We start from the raw sequence: 10,000 nt of genomic DNA on the forward strand, positions 1-10,000 counted from the left end.
TTTCGCAGTGTACTTTCTGAACTAACTTCCGGGTAAAACAGCTTTTGTCGGCAAATAGATCGGGTATTTCCCTTGAATTCGCCCATGGCATTCGAGTAAACCACTGGCATTGGTCTGCAAGTTAAGTGCCTTCTGTGTGTGCTCGAAGTGAGGCTTTAGTTTATCCCGCTGTTGTACTAGTAGTATCCATCTTCGTCTCACGTTATCGATCTCAGACTTCGACAAGGGACCTGACTGTTTCTGTCTTCCTCTACAGTTACGTATGAATCTTGCAACCCAGGCATTCACTCGCAACGCGCGGCGCAGGTCGTGCCTCTCCAGTAGCTGATCCATGACGTCCGCAGAATCTTTAGTTTGGCTGGTTTTAAGCACTTCCCTGATCACCTTAGCTTCTTCCTCTGTGGCTGCTGACGCAGACGTCACTGGATTGGGGGGCCAATTTTCCTTGTTCGAAAGCCATTCAGGCCCATTCAGCCATAGACTAGTAATCCGTCCTCCTCTACTTGCTAAGTCAGCTGGGTTATCATGTGTTGGCACATGTCTCCATTCGATCTCAGGGCGCTGGTGAATCTTCTCAACTCGGTTGCTCACGAACTGCTTGTACTCTCCGTTGCCGCCAATCCAGTGTAATGCAACTGTGCTGTCTAACCAGGCATAGACTTTTGGGCTGGGTAGGTCATTTAACGCGTTCTTCAAATTAATCGCCAGGTTTGTTGCCATGTGGGCGGAGATCAATTCCAGGCGAGGCACTGTAAGTCCCTGTTTAGCTAGCCGGCCTCTGGCTGCCACCAGACGTTGGGTAGTTCCACTTGATTGTTGTATCACAGCGTAAACGGCAGCGCCTACTCCCTGCGTGCTTGCATCGCCGAAAGCGTGTAACTCCAAACTTAGGACAGGTTCTCTAAAGTTCATCACAGGGCGTGGCACCGTCACACCAGTCGGTAGGGTCTGTTCCCACTTCTTCACTCTCTCAGTAAGGTTTCTAGTAAAATGTGCGTCCCATGGTAGTTTCTGGTTGCAGATGTCTCGGTAAATCAACTTCCCTTGTAACGTGAATGGTGTTGTCAAACCCAGAGGGTCATAGACTTTAGCTAGCTTCTTCAGCAGTTCTCTTTTGGTTGCTGGTGTCTCGTCTTGAGGAAAGGTGACAGTCAATGTGTCCAATTGCTTGTTCCATAGCAACCCAAGTACCTTAGATTCACTCGTCTGCGCACCTAACTGCTGCTTGGCGAATGATAGTTCACTGTCCACATTTTCTCGTTCATCTGTCTCTTCTAATTCGGCAACGTTGGAGTTCCACTTGTGCAATGCAAACTTTGCATCACCAAATACCTCAATGGCAGTGCTCTTGCGTTTTCGTGCTTCTTCGGCCGTCTGACCACCATTCAGTAGGTCGTCCACGTATAAACTCTTGCGCAGTGCAGCCACAACTTCCGGCAATTTGCTCTCCCATGACTGCAAATGCTGTTCGATGACTCCCCCTAGAAGGAAAGGCGAGCAAGTCAAACCGAATAAAGCACGTGTGAACCTGAGAGTCTCTAAATTAGAGTGTTCGTTCGTGCGCCATTGGAAACGAAGTGCGTCACGCTCATTTTCCTTGATTCGTATCTGTAAGAAGGCTTTCTGGATGTCGCCGAATATCGCTACAGGGTGAAACCGTTGCCGAACCAAGACGTCCCATAACTTGTTTTGTAGCGGGGGCCCTGGGTATAAACATTCGTTCAAAGTTGGAGCGCTCGCGTGAGCTCTGGCTGAGGCGTCGTACACTACTCGTAGTTTAGTGCTCGCAGCTTCTTCGCGTATTACAGGTTTGTGAGGAATATAGAACTCAGTTCCAGTAGGCTCAAGAGGGCAGTCTTCAATGATCCCTTGTTGCTTCTGTTCTCGAATGATTTGATCGTACTCAGCTGTCAAACCATGACGCTCAAGTTTCTTGTTCAGGTTAGTCAGACGGCGAAGACTTCCCTGCTTGTTAGAGGGTAAAGGGGGGTGATTTCCACGCCATGGCAGACCTGTCTCGTACCATCCTTCTTCGTTTCTTACCAGCTGCTCCTTAAACTCGCGGTAGACCGCTAGTTAATCGTGCTCTGAAGAATCTGCTAAACCTAGGACATCCAGACGACAAAGTTCTTTATAATCCGTTTGACTAGTTTGAGTTAACATCATAAGAACATAACATCATTGGTTCTCCATCTTTGCCAATGTGCGGTTTTGTTTCGGTTTTGATTCGTGCATATTCGCCACTCCCTAGTACCACGTGCACGGGAAGTTCTTCCTTTGAGTCTAAATCTTCAATCTTGACTCCTCTTAAATGACTGTAGCTGTCGATTAACTGTTGATAGTGCGGATTATCAACAGTTAACAGTTCTCCTTTGTGAACCTTAGTAAGTTTAACACTCATGCTGAAATCCCCGTCCAGTGATTCAACTAGTGTATCGTACATCTCCAGCTTTGTTACTTGGGAACTTATAAGCATATCCACTCGTCTTGTTTTCGTTTCACACGGTTTCTTCTTGAGTAGATCTATTAGCTTCCCTGAAGCGTAAGAACTTCCGGCCCCAGTATCAATTAACGCACGACAAATTATCCCGTCAACTTTGATAGGGATTATCGGCAATATTCCCTCGTTACTTCCGCCCGCGGTCATCAGGGTATTTTTATCCTTTCTTCCATCTTTGGGTGTAAGGTTACGGTCGCATATTGACGTGTGATGTCGTTTTTTGCAATGCTGACACGTGGCTCTGCTAAAACATTCCGCGGCGCGATGGTTAGGTGTGGCACAATTCAAGCACAAATTCTTCTGCGCTAGTATTGCTCTTCTTTCTTCGATTTTAGTAATCTTTTGACAGTTCGATGGTTTGTGACTGACATCCCCACAGTAAACGCATTCTTTGGGATTGAAATCTTGCCCACGCGCTTGGTAGAGTTTGCGTGATCGATCCCACTTCTGATTTCGCCGTTCACCCGAATCTCTCTCATTTGATTTCGTATCGACAGGATTTCTTCTTGTCCACAAACGGATGGCCTCGCTGAGTTTCGCGAAATCCCATTTCTCCCATTCTGGGTCTGTACGCACAAGGTCCCCACGAATCCCAGGTAATTTGTCAAGGGTCATCAAAGTAGCTCCGTTTACTTGCTCTAGCTTGTTTAGCGTTTGTAAAGCTTGCACACAATAGGTTAGTTTCTCGCTGAAATCGCTTATAGCTTTGGGATTTGTGCTCGTCAGGGTAGGAAGTTCGAGTATCTCCTTTGTGTAAGCCTTGATTATTTCCGAGTCCTTGCCGAACTTCTCCTTCAATATGCTCTTCGCGCGGTTATACCCCTCTGCAGTGAAAGGTAAGGCTTCGATCGTCCGGCTAACCTGTGGGGTGACCAACTCTCGTAAATAAGTGAATTTGGTGATCGGCGCGACACTTGTCTTGTCAATATTCTCCGAAAATTGTCCCCAAAAACGTGGCCAATCCATATGGGAACCATCGAATTTTGTAATCACAAGTTTCGGTAGTTTGGCTTGCACACCACAAGAAGATAAGCCTTGACCGTCTCCTTCGTTTTGGCTTTTTGTCTTGGCTAGTTGGTCCGCTTTTAGTTGCAGCTTCATCTTTTGGATTTCTTCTTCAAATTGCAGCTGTTCCTTCTTTGCGTTTATCTCTGCTTCTTTTTCGCGATCGCGTAACCATCTACGAATCCTCCCGATTTCGAGGTCCGCTGCTTGTAGTTTAGAGTCTACATCGTCGTTCCAAGTTTGAATTGCATCGTTGTCTACTTTCGATTCAATTTTCGTCGCTTCGACCTCAAGTCTCAAATGATTCACATTGTCCGAGATCGCCTTTAAAGTTTGTAGATGTCGCTCGATAGCCTCTGAGTTTTGGCTCTCAATGACGACGTTAGTTTTCTTCACGTTAATTTCCAATTGTGTAAGTTTGGTTTCCAGATTGCTCTCTGCAGTTGTCATTGTTTCCTCCCTCGACGAAAATTCAGGACAAAATTATACTCACAACAGATTCAGCAGTTTGCTTGTCCAAACGTCCCGTCGGAGGTGCCAGGTTTGGAGATTTGTTCGCCTCCAAGAACAGTGCTCTCCAACAAAAGTCACGATAAAGTAGATTTCCACGTTTTATTCCAATATAAACCACGATCTCTTAGTTTTTACAACAAACACGTTCGCTTCCACTCAACTCTCTTTCTATCTCAATTGTCCTTTTTCTTATTTAACCCGCATCCGATCAGTTACACAAGGATTGATTTAGAAAAACCGTGTAGTTGTTCGTGATTGGTTCGATTAATCACTAGGTTTATCTCCGGAAATGTCTGCGGAAATTACTAATAGATAAACAGCTTAATGATATCACGCAAAATAACAGAGGTCAATTACTCTCATTTTTTGTCAACTATTGTCAACATAACATAACTCTTAGACAATGCAAAGCTTACCGACATTTTCCACTTATAAGTCTGACATACAATTGTCAGGTGAACTATGTTAGTTTCAGCTCATTCCTTGATTCTATGTGACCTTTTATCACTAAACCCTATTCTTTTCATTTGCAATTTTCCTGTACTTTTTTTTCATACGACAACGACAAAGAGTTTTACAAGTAAACCAATTTTTTGGTGTACCACGCTTATCACATTGTATATACAAATACATGCAAAAGGCCGGCTAAATAAGCTCCTCCCCCTGCTCCTAATTTTTTGGGTTGCCTTCGCCCCATGTCTCTCCACGACTCCCTGTCGGCTAAAAGGAAATTTGAAAGACTGCTATGCAGGACACATTTTCTTTTTCATTTACCATCTACAATTTTTTATAAGTATGTAAAGATATAAAAGACACAAAGGTTTTTACAAGTAAACTGGTTTTTTTTGTACCACTCTTAATATATACATATACTTTGTTCTGGCAAAATGGTGGCTAAGAACGGCTGCATATATACCTACTTGGAAATAAAATGATGCTGTTTGGTTTCCCGTTAAAACATTACGTAAGAGTGACGCGTGTCTGTTCAAATTGTGACAAAACCACGTCACAAAGTCAAAGCAAACGAGAAAAAAGTGTAATTTTCATAACCAACTTACAATCTCTCCATTATAGACAGCTACAAGGGCCATTGGGTCACTGCTTGATGGTGTAATTATCCTTCCACTGAGCACTGGCATTCATGGGTCATTTCCTTTATTTTTGACATTAGAACAGCTTTGAAATCTCTAGATTTACGCTGGGTTGAAAAATTCTCATCCCTTACCCTTTCAGAAGACGACAGTACCAATGTTATCGCGAGACAGGGTAGCGAACCTTTCCAGTTGAATTTAAGTGAAGGATGGGCACTTTATAAGCCAAAATTTGGCGCTGCTCGCTTCTCAGAGAAAGTAAGGCAGTATCTCACCTCCAAGTTTGAAATTGGTGAGCAATCTGGAAGGAAAGAGGATATGCGACAAGTCTCGCAACATATGAGGAAAGCGAAGGGGGAAAACGAGGAGCGCCTGTTTTCCCGGGAAGAGTGGTTAACCGAGACCAAATACAAGGATTTTTCTTCCGTTTGTCCTCCTCGAGATGGAGACGGGCAGGTTCGTCTCCGAACACCGTGGTTGACGATAAATCTGACGAGGAAGAAGTGAATCACATGACCACCGTCGAATCAGTTGTAACAGAAATTGGCTTAACGCATCCGATTGTCTATGACATTTATTACTTGTATGACTCCGATCAGGGGGAAAAATTGAACTATTTTACTGTTTCCATGCTTAAGGAAATCTGTACTTTCTTCGAGCTCCCATTTAAATGGAAAATTGCAAATGAAAAGAATAGGGTTTAGTGATAAAAGGTCACATCGAATCAAGGAATGAGCTGAAACTAACATAGTTCACCTGACAATTGTATGTCAGACTTATAAGTGGAAAACGCTAAAAATTGTACATTGCCAGTTTTATTAACACCTTACGTAAATGACATTGGTTACTGTTACGGAAAATCATATTTTAGAGTCAGCTTTGTATAAAGCAATGATTTTGCATACATTCTTGGGAACAGCAAAAATGATTGAAAACAAACCTTCTAAGTATAGTGTTGATTCCGTGCAATAACGCATAAATAAAAGGTTCTGGAAGAAAAGACACCTTATTTTATACCACTGAGGACAAGCAAAAAGGTCATATGGGTACCTCGGTTAAAAATATTTAAATAACTCTATTAATTAATACCAGTTCTAATTTAAAGGAAAAAGTTATGAGAATAAAATAAAAGTTGTCTGTACCACGAAGCATGCCTTCACTGTTTAGACTGAGAGCCCTAAAGCTTTTTTATCATGTATTCGAATATCTTATGACGATGAGTCTGCCACCTACACCACCCCGCGCCGTACTGTTTTCACTCAGCGGCTGGTCAGCGGTCACGTTTATGAGGTAAACATGGCGATCACTTCCTGATCACCGTCCTTATCGATCAGAAAATCAAAATACCAGCGTGATATGGCCTCGAAGATGAAGCAGTTATGTTGTTTGATCGGTACTTCACATTCGAAGCGAAGCTTGGGTGGCACAGGTTATTTCTTACGGTGGAATCGACGAGGAAAATTCGAATACTAGTTGTAAAGTTTGAATTGTTGAAAGAAATGGTCGTATGGGGATGTAGGAATGGTAGGTTTAACGAACAATTTCAAATTTTGCCCCTTGAATTGAAAGTGAAGTTCATTTGAATGCTTTCGTATGTATTTCTGACGGTTTTAGATCTACCTGCTCGATTTATATCTGCTACGCTTTATGTTGACAAGTCTCTCAAAATGGCGGCAAAACTTGGAGATTGCCGAAAATTAGGTAAGTTCACGGAGTTATAGAGTTTTAGTAAAGGTCGGGCCGCAAAGTTTTTTTCTGTAGTTACCTTTTCTATGGCACCTACTTCCTAACTATATTAGTTGGATCAGTTAAGAACGCCTCACTTTTTCAAAAATGTACCTTGAATTTGATCGGTTTTCGCGTGTGTGACTTAAGCGAACCGATAAGGTGTCGTTCAAGTCTTCCTGTTTGCTTGATTGAAACGTGACGTTCACGAAAGTTGCCTCGATGGATAAGATAGAGTTAATATACATTGCTGTGGCATTTGTTTTTTGCTGAGTCCCGTAGTTTGTTGTAAATTGTCGGCCAAAGTTGCCTCAAATTAACGTCTTGAAAAGTGTCACGACAGGCCTTCGCTCGAGTGAAATTTAACTTCCGTAAAACTCTGAAAAATAAAGAGATCCGATCAAACGGATTGTGGTTTTAGTATAGGTACATGAATGTCTTACAACACACAAGAAATCAGCTAAATCTGTGTCTCAAGCAAAATCGACCGGACCGCTCTTACAGAGACAATCTCTTAAAAGTCAAACAAGATTTAACGCAGGATATGTTTCGATATATTTTCAGGAGGACCCTTCTCCCCCAAAAAAATCAAATTCAAACGCAAAAAAGACAGTTTTTTGTCACCTGAGGTGCCGGCTTATCGGGCTGACAAATAGAAATGTTTGACCAAAAACAGCCGGCATGATCTCATTTTTATTACTGACGTTAGCTGCCCATTTGAAAACGCCATCGATCGTTTTGTAATTAATGCTTCATTTTTCCGGTCTTGCCCTAATGGGCATAAATTGACAAATTCCGCCATCTGGTCGCAAAGAGACAAATGCATTTTGTTTTTACAAATATAGTTTATTAACCATATGATTGATGTGTCATGGTCATTTTAAGGAAGAAGTGATACAGAGATGAATTTACTTTCCTTTCTTTCGTAACTTTTAATTCCTTCTGTGGTAACGACAAGTTTCTATTATTACTTAAAATAGTTGTAGGAAACTTAGATTAAGCAAGGAATCCTAGACAAGTTCCCCCCTTTGGAGCTGCCGCATCTAGTCTATAAGATAACTAACTGGACTGTTTAAATCCTTCAGACTCAAATTTAAGGACATCTAAGGGCAAACAGAAATCTAGAAGTTCGAGTTCCGACGAAAACAGCTAAAAACTCACTCGTTTATCCAGTAGTAAAAAAGATGGGGATCTTCGCTTTCAGGATAAGTTAAACTGTGAAATAATTTCCCCTGTCACAGAAACATTTTATTGAGGAGATATGATAATCACTCACTCGATAAACGCTGAGGTTGGAAGCAACACCCTTGTTTCTGTCTTCAGGGCTTATAAACTTCCAAGTACATCCATATGAAAAAAAGTAAGAAGCCTCAGATATATTTATAAAGAGTTATATAGACTTATACAGTCGCAAACGTCCGAGGGAGTCGTCTGAAAGTTGGGCGCTCACACTGTTCAGTGATGTCACAATCCAAAAACCGGAAGTGATTTTGATTGGATGATTGTCAAAACATTCGTATAAATTATGCGAGTAATTATTAGAAATTTTAGCAGGACTGTAGTTTGATATTCAGCGGATCGTATGCTTGCGTGGAGTGAGTGTGTATTACAAATTAAATTTTTTTGTCGGTTTTAGTGGAATTGTATTCATCTGGAGCGGTTTTATCAAACTGTAACCCTAAAATAAAACGTTCAATTCCATCGCTAAAATTTTTTTTTATGACTTCTTTTCTTCTTCAGATGCGAAAAACAGAAGAAATCGACCGATGATAAAGGATGCATGTTTTGAAGAGCAAAACATTTCTAAGATATATGACGACATATAAGTCGGTGTTTAGGATTCTACACTAGATGAAAGAACGGAGTAAAAAACGTTTTGGCCTGTTCAGATAACTTTCTATTTTCAGTAACATTCACGTCATTGAATGAAGTGCACATTACTCCTTTTTAATAGCCGCAAGATAAAATAAATTCCTTTTGTCTCAAAAAATGCTATGCCGCTAACAAACGTTTAAAGTCCCATGAAAATGTGAGCGAAATTTTTCCTTTTAATATAGGGAAGAACAGTTTGCACAAATGCAAGGTGTTTGTAGAAGTCCGATAAAGCATTACTCACCCAAAGGATAATTGTATTCTTATATCAGGTACTAGTAATTGTTCGATGTTATATAAAAAATATCTGTTCTATTTGACTTCATTAAACACACATCTTTGTACATCTTTTTAATTCAGTGACCTCACGGTAGGGAAAAATACACTTAAATCGTGAAAAAAATATAGTGAAGGCTTTTAAACGTTACCTCCCAACCTGCAAACTCCAATTCGTATTGCGACTTACTTACTTAACAACTTAAACCTAACTACTCACAATGCTAATTCACTGGTGACCAGTGACTTGCCTTGGCATACAAGTAGAAACAAAATACTAACTACAGTACACAGCGTTATTTGGCCTTACGAAGTCAACTCGCAATTTCCACCACCAACTTTAACACAAAACCCATCGGCGACTTTAATAAAGACTTAAAATCCAACTCATAAATCAAGCATATCTACAACTCGCTAGTTTGGGTATTAAGCAATTCTTGGGGAAAGGAGAGGCTGAAAGGGGTAGAGTGAAGCAAAAAAGGTACTTTAACTGTTGGCCGTAACAGATAAATATGTTCACATACGGCGCCGTGGTGTCGATATCGCCGTTCATGATCAAAGTATAAAGATAATCAAAAGGCTACGAGATATTGTAAGTAGAAAACATCTCTATCGGCTTTCATTTATGGTAAAGCGTTTTATACTTTACGTACCTCAGTTTTCAGCTGTTTTGATCCGCTGTATTTACCAACTTTTGGTGAATAAGGTTCTGACGATCAATAAGGATGTTTTATACTTGAACGATGTTGCTTAATGACGCAAATACGTACAGCAATTTTAAGTCAAAGGTAACGTTCAACGTCTAGGATATGTTTCAATGCATTTTTGGGAAGATCCCAAATTAGAGCAATTAGACGTTCAAGAGCAAAAAGACAATTGTTAAGACAACTGTTTGTCAGAACGGTGGCGCCAGTTTATTGATTATTGATAAAAATGTTTGACCAACTGAAAAACAGCAGGCATGAGCTTATTTTTATTGCTGACGTTTGCTGGCTAATTCAGAACGCCGTCATATTTA

The 10,000-nt window shown here is 41.1% G+C and overlaps 1 protein-coding gene across 1 annotated transcript in view; it reads right to left on the bottom strand.

The window, feature by feature from the left end:
* Positions 1–10,000, bottom strand: part of LOC140946565 (uncharacterized) — a 54,029-nt gene that overhangs the window by 43,999 nt on the left and 30 nt on the right. The window contains exon 1 of the mRNA XM_073395692.1: positions 9,636–10,000. This exon is cut by the window's right edge and continues 30 nt beyond it. The gene's annotated coding sequence lies outside the window, so the exon portion shown is untranslated. The remainder of the gene's footprint in view (positions 1–9,635) is intronic.

Source organism: Porites lutea, chromosome 8 (genome assembly GCF_958299795.1).
Source record: "Porites lutea chromosome 8, jaPorLute2.1, whole genome shotgun sequence".
NCBI classification, from domain to species: Eukaryota; Metazoa; Cnidaria; class Anthozoa; order Scleractinia; family Poritidae; genus Porites; species Porites lutea.